Below are 11,377 nucleotides of genomic sequence, written 5' to 3'. Positions count from 1 at the left end.
TAAACACACAAACCGTATTGTTTTTTTATGATCTACATTCGGGGTATATTGCGTGCTTATACCTATATAGTGCTGCTGATGCGGTGTTTTAAAATATGCTGATTGATGCTGGTATTGTGATACACCATCTCGTCGACTGTCTTTTGTACGCAACGGCGTCTTTAACTTCATGGAGTGTTTCGTTCTTTCTTTTTTATCACCTTCGGAGTAGAGTAGTAGCCAGTGCGTCTAATAGGCGCCATATTTTTACAATAATTTATTAAAAATACAAGCCCTATATTACAAATAATAAGGCCGAAAACCGGCAGGCACGTGTGAATATGTACAAAAAGTACGTCGAAAGCACAAATAAGGTGCTTGAAACTTCAAATTACAAAATGTTTCAGTCAGTAAAATCACACTTTTATGAGAAGCGAACCTGTTTCTTCTTCTCTGTAAATGGAAGCAGCCAGATTTTCAGAGGTCCCATTGAGTTGAGAAATTCCGCTGACCACGCGACACGCAAATCACGTTCCTAATCCCCCACAAGGCTTAATTAAGGAACTGAAGTAAAGGTGAGGTCAGTGCGGAAGCCTTGCTCGTTAACGACAAGCCTGATGAAAGCTCTCACGCAAGTTTGCAACATTAGTATCGTTAAAGATTGGATTTTTGCTTAGATGTGGACAGGCTCCGTAAGGCTGCGTGTGCTGTCTTGCAGAAATGACCTAACAATGACTTAGGTAACCTATCAGAACCTTTGGTGAAGCAATTAAAAAAAATGCCTTGGCACGTTACCTATCACTTTTCTTGTAGGAACGAGAGATTGAAAGCAGCCGCTTCAGAAGCGACACCGTTAGTACGTCAATACGTACAAGAAAGCGAAGTTTTTCGGGAATCCACTTCTAGAATTGCACATCTTACGTCCGCTATCCAGAATAATCACTAAACCTGACGTCTCAGTCCAACATAGATGGTTATAGTTTCATTCTATCTCACTTGTCTGCGCGAGGCGTGCAGGAAGGCGAGATGTGCGGAAGGCAGCGTTGGGGACAAGTGAGGTGGCCAGACCGGAGAGATCTTGGCGTCTGAGTGTTCTGGCACGGCCGCTGGATAAATTTTTTTTTATCCAGTGGCTGTGGTTCTGGCCGCAACGTCGTTGTTTGTGAAGACAGCTTCGGACGATATCAACCTCGTACACGGGAAAGGTTTGAGTAGCAGGTGTTGACTAGATAGCAGAATTCACATGTTATTTTGAACCTATACTCTAGGTAACCGTAATAAGCCTGAAATGTATCTTAGAAGGGAATAAATAACGTGTGTTCTGAGTGTCGTTTTGTGGATTCTAAGACGACTGTTTGTTCTCCAGTGACTTACTTAGGCCAGTGGTGTCAATTGTGACCTTCTCTTTTACCTGAGTTCCTTTTCAAATATTATGAAGACCTTTTGACACAGTCACTGACCTCTTGCGAACGGATTGGGAGCACAGTGGCGCACCGACGGGGGGTGTTTCGGGGGTAGTAACCACCCCCCCCCCCTTCCCCCCTGAGGCCGATCTAACCCCCCCTTTTGTTTAACCCTTTTTCTTTCCTTGCGCATATGAGTACTGCAACTAAGATGTAAGACGCGCAATCGTCTGCACACTCGCAAAAATAGCATTTTTTGACAATTTTCCGTGAAGAAATTGAAATGAGAGATGTTTAGATGGTATTGGCAAACTGTCAACCCTGTGGCAGAGGTCCGGGGTGCGCTACTGCGGGAGCACCATCTGAGTTAAAGCTTTCAGCCTTACTGTTCTTAGTTGCTACACGTGCTTGAATCATTTTAAATGACCACTTTTCTCATCTTCTTTTTCAATAATTAAAAACAGCGGTTTAGCACTTAATTGCAAGCTTTAATTGTCCTAATATCCTCTGCATGTTTACGTTTTTTTTTTCATCAAACGCTAAATATGAAATCCCACTGTTATTTTACAAAAGACAGTGAAGACATACTTTGCTTTTTTACAGTAATATTTCTAGCGGTGTATTATTTATATTACTAATACAAATATTCATACTTTATATTTATAAATATACATATATTTTTACAATAACATCTATAGTGACCTTTCGCTTCCTGCTACACCATGCAATGTTAATCATCGCAAGCTGCATTGCGGCGTTTTCCACAATTAAGACGTCATGAATATAGAATTGCCGCAGTGAACGAGTGTCTAAGGCAGCTCGAGGTCTTCGCACTTTCAGACTCTCTAAAGCTTCACTACGACCAGCCATTACGACCCCTACAGTGATCACCATTATGCCTCGCGTAACGTGAAGTCGTCGCATTCCACCGCCAGGCGCACGGCACAGAAGTTCGCTGCACGGAATGCCTCATTAGGGGCTCCGCGTAACGCTCGGGTAGCGTTACATTTTGTATTCTTTGGTCTTTCGCACTTTTGCTTAGGGCCCGCTCCTGCCACCCGTAAGTGCACAAATTAATAACTCTCTACAAAAGTAAAAAGTGGTACGAGAAAATGAAGCAGCAAACGCACTCCTTCATTAAATGCCTGGAGAGGAGGAGGAAGTACCGATCCGTAATGATCCGCTCGTTGCCCCCAAATGCGGCGCCTACAGCTTCAAGGGTGAGGAGTCCTCGACAGCTGCAGCGTGATGATGACTTGAGTCGGTGAAACAAAGCAAAAGTAACTTGACGTTGCTTGTGACGGGCAGTTTGATCGACCTTTCGTGTTTCCCTCTCAATTCACTGCTGCCAGATTCAGAAACCGTATCCTTACGTTAGCTGCAGTCTACTAAATGATAGCAACATTCTTTTTTTCTCTCTGTTTTTCTTTAATTTAAATGGCGCCATAATAATGAAGGGCGCCACCAAATGGAGAGCCGGCACCACCTAGCTAGCCTTTATTCTGATCCGTTTGCTTGTGCTATCAGCTGGTGCAGCTCCTGGCTAGGCAAGTCTCGGTGTTCTGCGCGAATCAAAATTACTCCTTTGTTCGGTCTCACTTTTATTTTTTTTTCTGTTCATTTAATTCATTCTCACCCGCACGGTACATAAAATACAAGTGGAGTAAAAATACAAGATTGGAGGCCAGAAGTATGAACTGTAGCGCGGACCTCCTTGCAGAAAAAAATGAGGAACAGTAAGGATGGATGGCATACAGTAGCAGCTAACTTCATATAAAGGGCATGTTAATCAGCACTGAAGTGATAGTGCAACGCCCAAGAATCGAAACTGTGTGGTGGCATGTGGAGCCAGCCATCCCGAGGAATTATCAGTTTCGCCAACGCAAAAAAAAAAGAAAAAAGAAACAATGCAATACTTAATACACTTATTAATACTTATTGGACTCATTAAGTAATACTATCATTTCGGTAATCTGCTTATAAAATATTCGTTGGCTTTGTGCTTGAAATATTTAAGTGTGTCTGTCTTTGTATCATGTGGCATGAAAGTGCAGTGATATCGTTGAAAACTTCACAGTAAGGTTCTCCTAATTAGTTGGAATATCAGGAATGAGTAGATCACGTTATTCAGAAAATCTTGTGTTGGGAATGTTAATGATGGCACACCAAGTTACAGTGACGCCTGCTACCGTGATGCTTTGAGCCCGGCCAACCATGATCTGAGTGTTGTTTTTAAAGCGAATACCTTCTTTTGCGGTTTCGGGGTCAGCGGTGGTTGGTTGGTTGTCGGTGGTCCGACTTTCACTGCAGACACAAAGGCGCTGATGCAAAGGGCAAGTGCCCTCGCGCCACCTAGTTACGTGGCACGTTCATCGCCGAACGCCAACAATAAATATATAAGACCAAGAACAAGAAACATTAAGTGTTAACGCAGTTATCACAAATATTTGAGCTGTAGATATGGCATTTGCAACAGTAAAATAATTATTTAGTCAAATTTCATTGAACATCCAGGGTTTTTGCGGAGGTTGTGAACATTAGGCAATGGGTGACAACGAGAAAGTAGAACTCAGCTTCCTTGTAGATGTGCCTTTGTAAAGACGTCTGTTAATCCTAACAGAGTTGTGATCTTACACGAATTGCTAGGCCTACAGGCACGTGCTGTAGAGCTAGAGTTTTGGAGTGTCCGAAGGTTTAGTTGTTCTAGAGGAGCACTGAAGCACGACAGCCGCCCTGTCGACTCTATGCCCTCTCCCCCTGTGGCAGATGCAGGAGTGGGGTTCGGCACCCCTACAGGTGTACCGGTTAACGGCTCTGTTCAATACGGAAAAAAATTGCTGGCTATCTCGTAATCGAGAGTAGATGTAAGCATGAAATGGCTACCATATGGCGTCTTTCGCTGCCTCTGGTGCCGCCGCCTTCAACCACCTTCTTTCGTCCAACAATGCAGCACGATCAGCGTCTGTCGCTACTTTTTCTTCTTGTCGCGGACCACTCACGACTCACGGACCGCTGGCGTTCAAAAGAGCGCAGGCAACCGTGTCCCAGCGTCAAAAGATGACAATCGAGTGTATGGTGCCCTCTATCTGCCTTTTGAACGTCTCTATTGGAAATGACAAATAAAACTTCAGCGTACTTGAAGTTACAGCTTGAGGTATATTGTCAACAAACAGGAAGAAATTGGAAGCAATATTTTTTGTAGCTTGTTTTGGCAGTAACTAGCCTATATAATACGGTCCTGTACAAAGAGTTGAGGGCCAGAGACCACATTTTCTTTGCTTTTGATTGGTTGCCCGGGCGATCTCGTTTTGTTCTCGCAAAGATGCCCGGATGCTCTTATTTGGGTTCCCGGATGCTCTCGTTTGAGTGCCCAGATATTCTCATTTGAGTGCCCGGATAATGGCTCTGGCTTTTGGCTCAAGGTCATTTGAAGGTCGCCGACAACGGGAGCTAAAACATTTCATGCTTAATACGCAATGAAACAACAAACGCTACCCAAATGGCGTTACTGCAATAAATATATGCCTTCAAACGCATCTCTTCTGTAACAAAGCGAATAGCCTTATAGAAGCGTACGGCTATTCGCTTTCATTGACGATCATCGTGGATGGTTTCTGTAACGCTTTCTTTTTTTCCTTTTTTTTTGAACACAGAAATACTTTCTAATCGTTATCCCAGGTATTCGGACATTCAGTAAAGGTTGGCGAAGTTACGGAGACGAATTCTGCGCTTATGCTTCGACCTGGGTCACTCATTCCCGAGTAGCGGGACACACATTACTATTTCAATCTCAACTGATTAGTACGCATTCATCCCTGGGGCTATCTTTAAAGAGCGAATATATTGTACAGCGTTAGGCAGGGTATTTTGTGATGCTGTAATGAAGATGTCATTCCGTACGAAAGGCAGAGCGGCATCCGTGTGAAGATTGTACAATCTCCATCGAGGAGGGGGGGGGGGGGGGGGCGAATGAAACCATGGGCTGACCACAGAAAACATTAGGCTTGAACAAAAAGAACTGAAAGTTTCCAACCTGCTCTAATGCTTTCGCTCTAATGCTCTAAGACTTCGAGAAGGTTCGAACGCTGTCGAGACCAAGCAAAGCTGCGCAAAAGTAAAAAAAGAAAGATAGAAAATAAAATAAATCTAAAAATGAAACGGTGTGTAACGGAGGCGGAAAGGATAACGGCGAGACGGCTCGAGAATTTGCGGAATGCATGCCAAAGAGCTCTAATGCCACGTTGCTACCGCGAAATGGAGCCATGCGATGAAGTTATGGCGCCGCCGAGGCGGTGGTGGGAGCGCCGGTGGTGGCTTCCATCATCAAATGACCTCTTGGGAGTTACCGCTGATGTTCCGCGGCCGAGATAAGGGAGGCGAGCCCCTGTACTGCCTTCTTTCCCGCACGCTATGCCGAGAGAACGTGAAGGTGCAGCCTAATGGTTTCTCCTTCAGTTTCGAATGCTTGTCCGCAACCTTTCCTTATTATTGCGATAGCAATTATTTCTGCTGTCGGCATCGCCGTCGCCGTCACCGTGAGGTTCCGTATAGATTCCAAGGGCGATAAAATCGTCGCCGCGCACCGTATGCGCCTGTGGGAGCGCGCGGGGGACGCGCGCTATCACGGAGAGCCAACGCACGGCGGAAAGCAAACGCGACCGTCGCGCGAAAGGCCATGGGGGTATGGAGGGGAGGGAGGCGGGGCGACGCTGTGCTACGGCACCAAATGCGTATCTTGCAACCGAGCGCAAGGGGAACTGGCAACGCAATCTCCCACGCGAAAGCAAAAAAGCGGGAAGGCAGCGCGGGGGGAGGGAGGGGGGGGGGAGCAGCTTTTATACTGCCAACAAATACGCTTGCACTGGCTGTGGTGGCGGTCCCCCGCACCGTCTCTTATCTCCACATGGCTCTGACCTTTGTATGCGCTGTGCATTCGCCGCTCAGTTTCCGTTGAAGCGACAGACCGCACGATTCTTCGCCCGCTGCAGCGGCTGCGCCAGCGTTTTGACAGTCGTCTGCGGTCATTCAGTGTGATCTATTCATGTTGGCTTGTGCGCGATGACACCATGCTTGTCAATTCAGTTAGAAAGCGAATGTGTCCAAGTTTATGCTGCCGACAAAACTACTATCCCTACTCCGAATAGCTCTCTACCAATTTGCTATCGCAATTGAAGCTTCGCCTTTCGGGCGAAACTGCGACATCTTTTTTATTATTTTTTTTCTGGTGTGGCCGTAGACTATCCGTCCGTCGCTCTCGTTTGCTTGAAGTTCGCTACAGCCTACGTCGCTTGTGAATCCGTAAGAGGCCGCTTTGAGGTGAAGAAGAGGGGTCACATGATTTAACAATTCTTTTATTTTTAATTCCGGGGTATTACGTGCAAAAACAATATAAAAACGTTAGCTTTAAGTGGAAGTGGAGAGACTTAATCATTAAGGACAGCAGCGTGAAACTACTTGCACTGCGTAAAGTGGCACTCTGTAATGCGCTTGCAAACAGCTAAATCTCATTCGAGGAAACTAACCGAGACACACAAGGCATCACGACGTGCGAATAGCGCACAGTTTCAGCAGGTGGCTTGCGATGCCCTTCAAATGCATTGTCGGATTTGAAAGTCGTGGTCTCGGAGTCTTTCGTCACACTGAGGGTCGTGGTCCAGCCTACGCCGCCGATGCGTCTCGGAGCGGGTAGCTGGCCTACGCTACCGGGGCGTCACACCGAGGCTTAGCGGGCCCACACCAGTCGTCCGAGCTTTCACGACGAGAGTTGCTAACTTTTTGATAAGTGCGAGGTCAGGAAGTTGGAGGAATGGAACAGAGGGTTTATTCACATGGGGGAAAAATGGCAAACTTATGCACAGGAAAAGGCATACGACACTCTCAGGAGTATGGAGCACAGTACATCGAAGTACGTAATCACATATCAGAGGAGACTACATCGTTCTGGGAGAGCAAACTCTACACACTGAGGATGTCACTTGAAAACGCATCCGTCTTCCTTCTTGTTCTCATGCAAATTGAAGGTCGGCATGTCGTCTCGTTCTCATGGCGACCTTCAATTTGCCGTCACTCTCAGCATCTCAGTGTACACGTTGATTCGTAGAATGTTCTTTGACGTCGGTACCACAATGATCTCGGCCTCCGCTCTACGTCAAATACGCCAAACCTCACAGCGGGCACTTTAGCAGGCAGAAGTAATAATTATGCTGAATGACAAGCCGAATGTTGCAACACATTTGTACACAGAGAAAATTAGGTATCTGCGCCTGTATTGTCTACGCAAATCCTGCGCAGTCCACTGGCCTGACTCGGACGTTACTGCTGCTGAAGCTATGGCGCATCGGTGGTCATTTTTTTAACATGCACAGAACGGACCAGTCTTGAAACGAAGGCGATAGGGATGGCTGAAAAGGAAAAATTTATTTAACTTTGAGTAAGGGGGTATAGGGGAGGAGTCCTTAGTTCCGGCCCCCTATGATATCTTCGGCGATGGCCTAGGCCCGATGGATGATCGCCCGCCGTGCCTCAGGATCCGCCTGTCAAGAGTCTTCTCCCACTGCTCCTCGGTGAGGATGGGCATGGGTGTGTAGGAACAGAAGATTGTGCCGAAGATGTCGGTGGAAGACTCGACCGTGACGTGAAACACATCGACGAGACCCCACATCCCGGGCAGATGTCCATGTACTGTCTGGGATATGGAGGAGGCAGAGAAAATGAAGGTTGGGAGAAGTTAGTTAAAAAAAAATGTGGGACTTTACGTGCCAAAACCACGATCTGATTATGAGACACGCTGTAGTGAGGAACTCCAGAATAATTTTGACCACCTCGGGATCTCTAACGCGCACCGAATGCAGGGTACAGGGGTGTATTTGCATTTCGTCCCCCTCGAAATGTGGCGGCCATGGCCGGGATTTATCTCGTGACTGCGTGCTTAGCAGCGTGATGCCAAAGCCACTACGCTACCACGGCGGGTAACGTTAGGAAAGGTGATTATTTAAAGTTGTCGATGGTGTGGGACCTCCGCTCTTGTGAAAGATGTGGGGTGGGGGGATGCGGTTTGAGCAATAGTGTTGTGTGATGTCTCGGATGCCATTGGGGGAGTGTTGGAGAATGCGATGGGGAATAACTGACTTTCCCTCTGGCATGTGCGGAAGCGTCCAGCTTTGCTATAAACATGACTAGTGATTGGCGACGAGCCTAGAAGGGCGGTTTGGGAAGACACGCCTATAAGAACGTTCTGGCGTAACAGGTTGCACGAACGAAGTGAATGAACACATACAAGTGCTTGCAAGTGTCCACTAGTTTCGTACATTCGTACGTGTCCTCTATGGAGATTGGACGTTTTTTAACGTTTACAACAGGTGGCATTGGTATATATATCAGCGCGCCTACGCAGTGCATTAAAAACTGATTTCCTGGGCATCCGTGGGTGCAGCCCCTGTGGATAGTGCAGTGTATACGTTTCACTTGGGAATGCTCTCGGTAAATGTAAAGTGTCGCTATAGTTAGTTATGTGCAGTGTCCTTGGAAGAACCAGTAGAAATAGTTCTGGACATTTTCAGTGCTAAATGCGGATGGCTCCACTGCTTCGAGTTCAAAAGTTTGAATTCAAGAGAACTCTATAGGGCGGTGTGCACTGCGGGCTTTAAGATTTCTTTGAACATCCACGTGAGTATTCTTCTCGTTGAATAAGAGGCAAATGCTGGCGAGCCTTAATTACTGCAGACGGCGGGGATACTTTGTTTTCTTCCGAATCAAGCTAAAACTCTGAGATGACTTGGAGTGTATTTAAGTCACCTTATCGCAAGAATTACAGGTGCAGTCCTGGTAGTTTTTCTTTGACCAGGTCATGATCACACGCTCTTTCTTACTGCTACAGATGCAGGAAGTCAACTGAGCAGTATTTCACAGTTGGCTCAGCCTTGCGGCCTTTGAAAACAGCTGCGCCCTAAAGTAAGTCAAGAGAACAAAAGAAAACATAGTTTAACCGCGACAACTCACGCAAAACAATTTAGACGGTTTTAAGGAATTTTAAAGCTGGAAGTCGGTACATGAACGGCTGTCAGTCCAAGTATTACCGACCCATTGTAATTTTGCATTGACCCAATTTCCAAAGAAACGACAAGAAATGTTGCCGGCTTCACTATTCTAACTATTATCAACTCCTGCTGCTATCTTCAATGAAGATTATAACGAAGGTTCCGTCGTATGCCTAAAGATAATAAGCCCGGCATCATGCGATATTATACTGCGCAGTTTCACATAAATACGCATAAAAAAGTAGAAGTATCTCGAAATAACGACCTCAATGTTTTTAATCGGTCAGAACAGCATAGCATATAAAGTTATGCCGTCAACCACCCTGACGAAAAAGAAACACCATAGTGATTAGCTATAGTCGGCAAAAATAACATACATGTGGGCTTCGGTAAGTCAAATAAGAAAATGGCGTGCTTCCAGTGTTTGCCTTGAAGGCTGCAGCGCGAGAAAGAAATAAACAGCGGGGAGCTATACGTGTGGGTCGCTCCCTCCTTCGCAGCGTAATAAACCAAACTGACATTCTAATGCAATACCTCCCTGATATGGAACTGGTTTGTTTTTCTAGTTCAATACTAACTCTGACGCCGCTGCCCGTTAGCCGGTTTGGTCTTCTTAATACCCCTTGGGAAATGTTAAAGGAATTCGCTTTCATATAGAAAAGGCAGCAGACGTTTTATCTGTAAGGGAGCATAGATTATACCACTCATACGAACCGTCCATAGATATTTTCGACAGAATAATTGCTAACAATAAGACTGCGCCGATCAATGTTAAACTATACGATGACGGTTGACAGGGATTAATTCTCTGTCTATTCAAAGCCTCGCTGTGTCCGTCCGGATTTAACAATAACGTTGCAGGCAATACGTCAAATTAAGTAGCTCAGATCGGAAGTGACGTTAGGATGACGTTTATTGAAAGTCGCGGCGTACGATGGCATCGTTGATATGGGCTTGCAAGGAAAGGCAGGCTCTCAGTTTATGAAGCATGTGCGGGTGATGGACTGGTAGGCTGTGCCAATATCACGCCAATTAAAGCTATTTCTTACAAGTTTAACTCAGGCTTTCGAGAACGTCTGAAAGCCTTCGCGCTGGCCGCATCAAAGTTACCCCATGTCGTGCCAACTTTGTCACTGAGCGTCTCAAGCTCACTATAAGTAACGAGACCTCGCAGCAAAGAGATGCTGTGTACTTCAACAAGGCAATTATTGGCGGACGTATTCACTTGCAGTGCTGGAATATTTATAGTGAGTGCACTATTTTCATTGTTATATACAATACCGCGAGCCAAAAGAAATGCTATGAGAATAAACTTTCTTCATTACTCGTACTTCCGCTCAATTCATAGCATTATATGTCATTTTCTTATTATACGTAGTCTTCTGTATGTAGAGTCTTCTATTTCATCCATTTCATGAGGAGTTAACCATACAAAAGAAATGCTAGGTCTTTTACTAGATCTATTACATTTTTCTTGTTTTACTTATATCGGCCTTGTAGGGGTGTAGGGGTTGTAATTACTATTATCTGCCACTGTTCGTATCTGAGCTTACGTTCCCATTTTGGCTGATACGTGAGTAGGGCGCTGGTGCACAGAGAATAAGAGATTTTACTGACAGTTTATCATTCAGTGTTGCAATTTATTATTCAGTGTCTGTGCGTGTTCTGCGCAAAGATAATGCGCCGTCGCTTGTCTCAGTAAAATTAACCCTAAATGTTGTCGGATGCATTTTGAAAGCCCAGACGACCAGATCCTAATTCAGCAGTGATTTAGTAACAAAGAGCTTTTAAACACAGACAGAATAGCGACAATAAAAAAATTACGAAGGGTATGAAGATAACGAAGGCTACATGCTGAGTGCACTTGTAGAATGAACGATCACGTCGCTTCTTGACGTTTGGTGAATTACTTGAAGAAAAGATGGATGACACGAAGGCTGCTGCATGTGCGTAGAGTAC

The sequence above is a fragment of the Dermacentor silvarum genome, chromosome 4 (genome assembly GCF_013339745.2).
Source record: "Dermacentor silvarum isolate Dsil-2018 chromosome 4, BIME_Dsil_1.4, whole genome shotgun sequence".
Classification (NCBI taxonomy): Eukaryota; Metazoa; Arthropoda; class Arachnida; order Ixodida; family Ixodidae; genus Dermacentor; species Dermacentor silvarum.
Note: the sequence above shows the minus strand (reverse complement) of the source record.